Source organism: Arachis ipaensis, chromosome B2, assembly GCF_059453495.1.
Source record: "Arachis ipaensis isolate K30076 ecotype BB chromosome B2, ASM5945349v1, whole genome shotgun sequence".
Lineage (NCBI taxonomy): Eukaryota > Viridiplantae > Streptophyta > Magnoliopsida > Fabales > Fabaceae > Arachis > Arachis ipaensis.
This window is the reverse complement of record NC_142437.1, coordinates 36974381-36981106: the sequence shown is the minus strand read 5'-3', so window position 1 is coordinate 36981106 and position 6726 is coordinate 36974381. Positions and strand designations below refer to the sequence as shown.

Below are 6726 nucleotides of genomic sequence, written 5' to 3'. Positions count from 1 at the left end.
TGAAGTTTCAATTTTAGTTTTTGAATTCTTAATCTTTATATTTATTTTTCTGCACTTTCTTTCTTTTCTGTTTGAATAGAGCAATGAACAACTAACTCTTTTCATTGGGTTAGGGAGCTCTGTTGTGATTCAATGGATCGATAATAGTTTTCATTCTTCTTCCTCTTTCTTTTCTCTTGATTTGCTAGAAAGTTTTTGATCTTCATCCAATTGAACCATTGTCTCGGAAGAGAAATTGCTCATACTTGGATTTCCTCGGAGCCTTGAAAGAGGAATGAGGAAATCATGCTAGAAATGCTTTTTCATGTTGGATTAGGTTGGGGGTTGGATGGATATAATGACATGTAATCCTACCAATACTTTGATCTATGAAGGTGTGTGGTATAATGATGAGTCCATATTTGATGATATATTTTGACTCAATTTGGATGGATTCTAGTACATGAACTCACACTTAAGCACCAAAATAGCATACTTTTGTGTTTTGTACCCAATTTGATCCTAAATGTGAAAGCATGCAATTTTGTGCTTGAAATGAGCAATTTAATTCTACTTTTATTCCATTTGTTGCCATGACATGTTCGTTGAGTGATCTCAGGCCTTGAAGGCAAGAATGGATAGCCAAAAGTGGAAGAAAGCATGTACAAGGGAGAAAACATGAAGAAAACAAGGAAAAGCACACACAGACAAGTGTGCATGCGCACAAGAAGAAATTTGCATGTGTGCATGCGCAAAAGTACCTGTGCGTACGTACAGGAGGAAATTCAGCCAAGTGTGCGTACGCACAAATCTGTGCATACGCACAGGACCCTGCACGTGATTTCGTTAATGAAACATGTGATGCGCAAATTTTGGAGGCTTTTGGCCCATTTTGGAAGGCTTGAAGGCTGAATTTGGATGCTATATGAAGGGGAATTCAACACATTGAAGGGAGCTCACTTAGATAGTTGAATTTCATAGTATTAGGATTAGGAGTAGTGTAGATAGTAGAATTCTCTCCTAGGATTTTATTTCCATTTCCATTGTAGCATTTTATAGCAAGCTTTGATTTTGGATTTTACTTCTTTAATTGTAAGTACTCTCAATTTCTTATTTAATTACATTGTCTTTACTTTTATTTTCCTATGGTTCAAGTTACCTTGTTCATATTTGCAATTTTGAGTTTCTTGAAGTTTTGATTAATGAATTTCATATCTTATGCTTTATTTATGCTTGATTGCTTGTCTCTTGTTGAATTTGTTGATAGTTGGTTATAGTTTTCTATTTTTCCTTGCAATTTTCCATGTTTTACTTTTATGCACACAAGGTGTTTGTGAAAATGCCAATTATGAGTTTTGAGTAGATTTTCACACCTTGGCTTGGGATTTGAGTTCCTAGGATACTAGAGTCATAATGTCCGACATTTAGTGGTAATTCTTGGGTAGTTAGTTGACTCTTGTTTCCATTGACGCTAGCTTTTTATCAACTAGTTTGGTAAGTTAGCTAGGACTTATGGATTAAGGCCAATTATGCTTGCTTGACTTACTCCTCGATATTAGGGGTTAACTAGGCGAGATTGACTCATCATAATTATCATAGTTGTGGTTATGGCGATGATAGGATTTCTTGGATCCTCATTCTCAAGTCAAGGCTCTTTTCATGTACTTATCGCATTTTCACTAGTTTTGATCCTATTTACCTTTGCTTGCATTGATTCCCAATTTTGATCATTGCTTAGTTCTTTTATCGCTTAGTTCCTTTAATCTTTAGTTCTTTGATTTGAGAAACCCCTTTTCCTCACAACCAAAAGCGTAGCATTTCCAATTACATTCCAAGGGAGAATGACCCGAGGTTGAAAAACTCTCGGTTAATTGAATTTGAATTTGACATTTGATTAAGAGAATTTATTGTTGGTTTGGACTATGCTACTAACGAATTGATTCTTGATTCCAGACCACACAAGAAATTTCTCTTTGTCAAATTTGGTGCCGTTGCCGGGGAATGCAAACGGTGTTATATCTTTTGGTTGTTGTGAATATGTTAATAGTATAAATAGTACTTTTTGGTTGTTTGATTGCTTTTGTTAGTAAGTTTTTGTTTATATTTTCTTTATGATTTTTTCACACCATTACCACAATGAACCCCACTGGAACCCAAACACTTACCTTTCTAGTCGCCAATTATATATACCATCACCTCACTATATACAAAGCCATGACCATTACCCTCATGAGTTTGATTGTCAATCTTTATCACCTCAATCTTCATCTTTACATATGGATCAAGCCACACAAGAAATACTTTTCATGCTCATTCAAGAACAACAAGAGTTCCGGAAGAAGCAAGAGCAAGTCATGTCTACAGTAGCGGAAACTCTTGACCGGTTAGCTTCATTGCGTTCATGCCATGACCAAGAATTTCTAGTGGATGAATGTGTAAAACTAAGTGAAAAGTGTGGAGTGAGCGAAGGATTGCAAAATCAAGTGAAAGATATCAAGTCACAACACGAAGCACACGAGGAAACAAATGAAGAATTGTGGGAAAGTGATCAAGAGGATTCCATCGTTCAACATTTTTTGTCCAACTTGGTCAACCCTGCCAATGACCTTCATGAGCCTCCCTTATTGGATTTGGAAGGATATGTTGATGTGGACTTCACACAACCTCCAATTTTTGACTTGAGTGATGATGAGGAAGGTTTAGAGGAGGTTGAGGAAGATTCTATTCACCAAGAAGTAAAGATAGTTATGCAAGAACGAAGTGAGCGGGTGAAGACTTCTCCAACAAGATTTCTAGGCCCGCATCAATATGCCGTCTTGGAGACGGATTGTCAACTTCAAACCTTTCTTGGAGTAGTGGATGGTGAAGAGAAAAATGTTATTTGGAAAGGAAATAGAAAGTTCATCAAGGAAGCCAAATCAACATTTGGAGCTCAATTTTGGTGCGAGAATAACTTTAGTGGATTCTGGGGAGTGCACAAGCATGTCAATGGTCATAGAGGAACTCAAGTATGGGATCCGGGTATTAATTTCAAGAATAAACACTTATGGATCCTAGTTGCTAGCTTGAAGTCTCTTAGGAGTTTGATACAATTCATTTGGGACCTCGGAGGTCAAATCAAGAGCAAACTTGGTTGGAGATTCAAGGAGGAGTGGAAACATAAGCTGCCCTAACAAGGATCTCCTCACCAAGTCCAACTTAAGGACTTTAAACCAAAGTGCTAGGTAGGAGACACCCCACCATAGTAATACCCTGCTAACTTTCTCTCTTTTAGCTTTTGTTTCATGAATAAATTGGTTATTTTGCTTGGTTGGTTAGCTTTATTTTGAAGTTTGTTGGGTAATTTTTGTGGAGTAATGTGTTCTTGGGGGTTTTATGATGTTTTGGGACTTGAAAACCTATTTTGGCCATCAAGTTTGATGCCTTAGAGGCAAAATTTCTGTTGCAGGAACAGAGTTCTGTGCGTACGTACAGCCTTGTGCGCGCACACAGTTCCCCTATTTTCCCGTCCCTGTGCGACCGCACAGCAATGTGCGCACGCACACCCCTAAACATTCCCTCTGTTCACAGCACGCGCACGGCTTGTGCGTGTGTATACATCTATTCTTTCCCCCTGTGTGTCTGCATACCTTGCGTGCGTATGCAAACTTCAACCTGATCACCTCAAAAAAAAAAAAAAAAGGAGAGAACGCAACCCCTTCTTTCCTTTTGTGCGCTCGCACAAGCCCTGTGCGTTCGCACAGGCTGCGATACCTCTTCTGTCTGCTGTGCCTGCATGCCTCTGTGCGCGCGCATACCCTTCCTTCTTCTGTGTGTGCGTCCACACACGACCTTGTGCGTCCGCACAGGGCACTTTTCGAACGTTAATTTGAAAAGAGAGAGAGTCGCACTTCAGTTTCCTCCAAACACCACCACACCCCTCAACCTACATCACCACCTGTCATCACCGCCGGCGATCGCACCACCATCACCGCCCCCTATTTCCTTCCATTCTCTCTCCTCCTTCTCCCCTTTCCTTCTCCTACATTTTCCCATTTCTCCCCTGTCCCTGCGCTACTTTCTATCTGCCACAGTAAGCCCTAGTCGTGTCCTTCTAGCGCCGGCGAGACACTAGCAGCGGCGGACCTCTGTGCCGCTGCAATCCTCCTTCTCCATCCGTTTCTCTTTCTCTTTCCTTCTACATTACAGGTTCCATTTCCTTCTCTGTAACCTGCATTTCTACTGCTTCTGTTCCCTTTACTTTCTTTCACTACTTTTAATTTCTGTTTTAGTAATTAGTAGGCTGTAGGTTAGATGACTTCTGTTTTTTGGATTGAATGCTGATGCTGGTTGATTATTTTTTATTTTTCTGGGCTGGATAACTGCTACATTGAACTGAGAATGATGCTTTTCATTTCTGCACATAACTCGCCTAATAAAATGCCGTAATGGAAATTTTTATTCAATTTATATGTCTGATCAGCATAGACCTTGGATTTTGCTTTCATTTGGCATTTTATTTTCCACTCGTGCAATTTCTTTAATTTTGGATGCTGCTTGAGCTTAAATTTGTTTATGCACTCTGTATTATTTATGCTTGAACATCAACCTGAACTTGAAATTCGCAACTGTGATTACTCTGGTTGATGTTAACTTTTACTGTGCATACCATACTTTAGTTAACAATTTGTTGGTTATGCATTTCGGTGCTAACTTTGCTTAAAATACTAAACTGAAATGACTTTACAGCTGTGACCCTCTTGTTTGGTTCATTAAAAATGCATAACCTGATTTCATGTAGTGAGTTGATGCTGTTGCCTATTCATGAAGTTTCTGAACATAGATAATCGTATGCATAGCCACTTGTTTTTCTCCAAGTTTTTGAGCAATTCGAATTGAACTCTTTCAACTAATTGCTTTCTGAACAAGGGCTGCATGTGTTTGATTGTCTTCCACTTTTCAACATGAATAAGCAAGCTTCTAATTGTCAAATTGGTTATTCTCTTGGTGCTGAATTTTGATTGAATCTTATACTTTGAATACACTAAGACAATAACCAAGTTTGAATCAATTCACTTGCATTGCACACCTAAGTCATATATATGCTTTAATTGTTGTTCATTCTCTTTTATGTTACTTAGGTCGCTTGATTTTAGAAAAATACACTTCTTTTTGAGCAATTGACTGTTTTATACATGTTTTCCCTTAATTGAGTGTTGTTTACCTTATTGGCTCTTATTTGAATTGTTTGATTGTTTCCTTCTTTTTTTCTGTGGTTCTTATCTGTTTCTACTGAGTTGTACTCTGTTTTTATCTTTTTCAGGATGGCTCGCAAAGAGAAGGAGAAAGTCAATCCTTTGGCTCGTCCTCCTCCTGTGCCTCCGAGTACCCAACCGGACACATTCATTAATGTTGAAGCCCAAGAACAATACAAAAAACTGGAAAAGCGAGCCTTTCACTACGAGAGAAAGCTGAACTTGTCGAAGAAATATGCGGATCAAATTCTTAATAGATTAAACTTTTACCATTGGAAATTCGTAGAATTTGATCCGGTGGAAGTTAATGAACACCAGGTCAAAGAATTCTACGAAAATCTCCTAACGAGGGATGCCCCAACTATTTTTCTGAGGGGTGTCACACTAGATACGTCTGATCATGCTTTAGAGGCCCTTCTGTAGATCCCGTATATTCCTCCGGCTCGGGATGCTTACACTCAGATAGTGAAGGACGTGACATTGGGCAAGCTGTCATTGGACGTGATCCTGAAGAAGATTGGCATGCCTGAGGCCAGATGAGAGTACAGCCGAAGGGACAATGCGGTCCCGTTGAGCATCGCGTGCACCAATTTGACTCCTGAGGTGAGGATCTGGCAACAAATCATTGTCGACTATATCCTGCCAAGCATACATGTCACGCACATTAGGGTCCGTGTGGCAGTGTTACTTTGGGCTATTCTGGAGGGGAAGAGGATCTTTGTTCTTCCCCTTATCACAGACTCGATGTGGAAGGTAACTCATCAGCAAAAGTACAACATTCCCTTCCCGTCGATGATCACCAGATTAGCTACCTTGTCTGGGGTTGAGAGACGTCTGACAGACCGGACATCTGTCTTCATTAGTAAACAGCTGTTCCTGCCATACGGCGACTATGAGGGACCACCACAAAAGAAGAGGAAGACCACTGAGCCACCATCATCAGCAGTAGAGCCCTCAACACCTCCTGCACCCCCTGTGCCTACACCCCAACCTCAGACACCCTATGAGCAGGGTCGGGAGATCTTTGAGATACTCCACCGTTTCGAGCACCGCAACGCTCGCCGCTTCTAGTAGATTGTGGCGAAGTTTGAGGGTCGAGACCCTGGGCCACCTCCTCTGGATACGACAGAGCATGAGCCTGAGACCGAGGAGCCAGTACCGGAGGAGCCAGCAGCTAAAGCTGGCCAGCCATTTGAACCCCATGAGCAGAGACCGACGGAGTCCACGACTGAGAAGGCAGTAGTTCAGAGAGTTGAGATGCCAGCAACTGGAGCCGAGCAGATAGTATAGATGGCAGCAGAGCCAATTGACCAGGCAATTGAGGAGCTTGCAACTGAGGCCACCTCAGAGACATCTCGAGCCATCATCGTGTATCACCGTCATCACCACTCACCACCATCTGACGGCGAAGCTTCTCATGGTTGATCATTCTGGTTGATTCTTTTGAGCACGGAAGACTGTGCATGATTTAAGTGTGGGGGAGGATCTACGATTTTTGGGTGTAAATATTCTC

The 6726-nt window shown here is 40.9% G+C and overlaps 1 pseudogene; it reads left to right on the top strand.

Annotated features, from left to right (window-relative positions):
* Positions 1–5282: 5282 nt before the first annotated feature.
* LOC148573612 (uncharacterized) lies at positions 5283–5970 on the top strand (annotated as a pseudogene).
* The last annotated feature ends 756 nt before the right edge of the window (positions 5971–6726 follow it).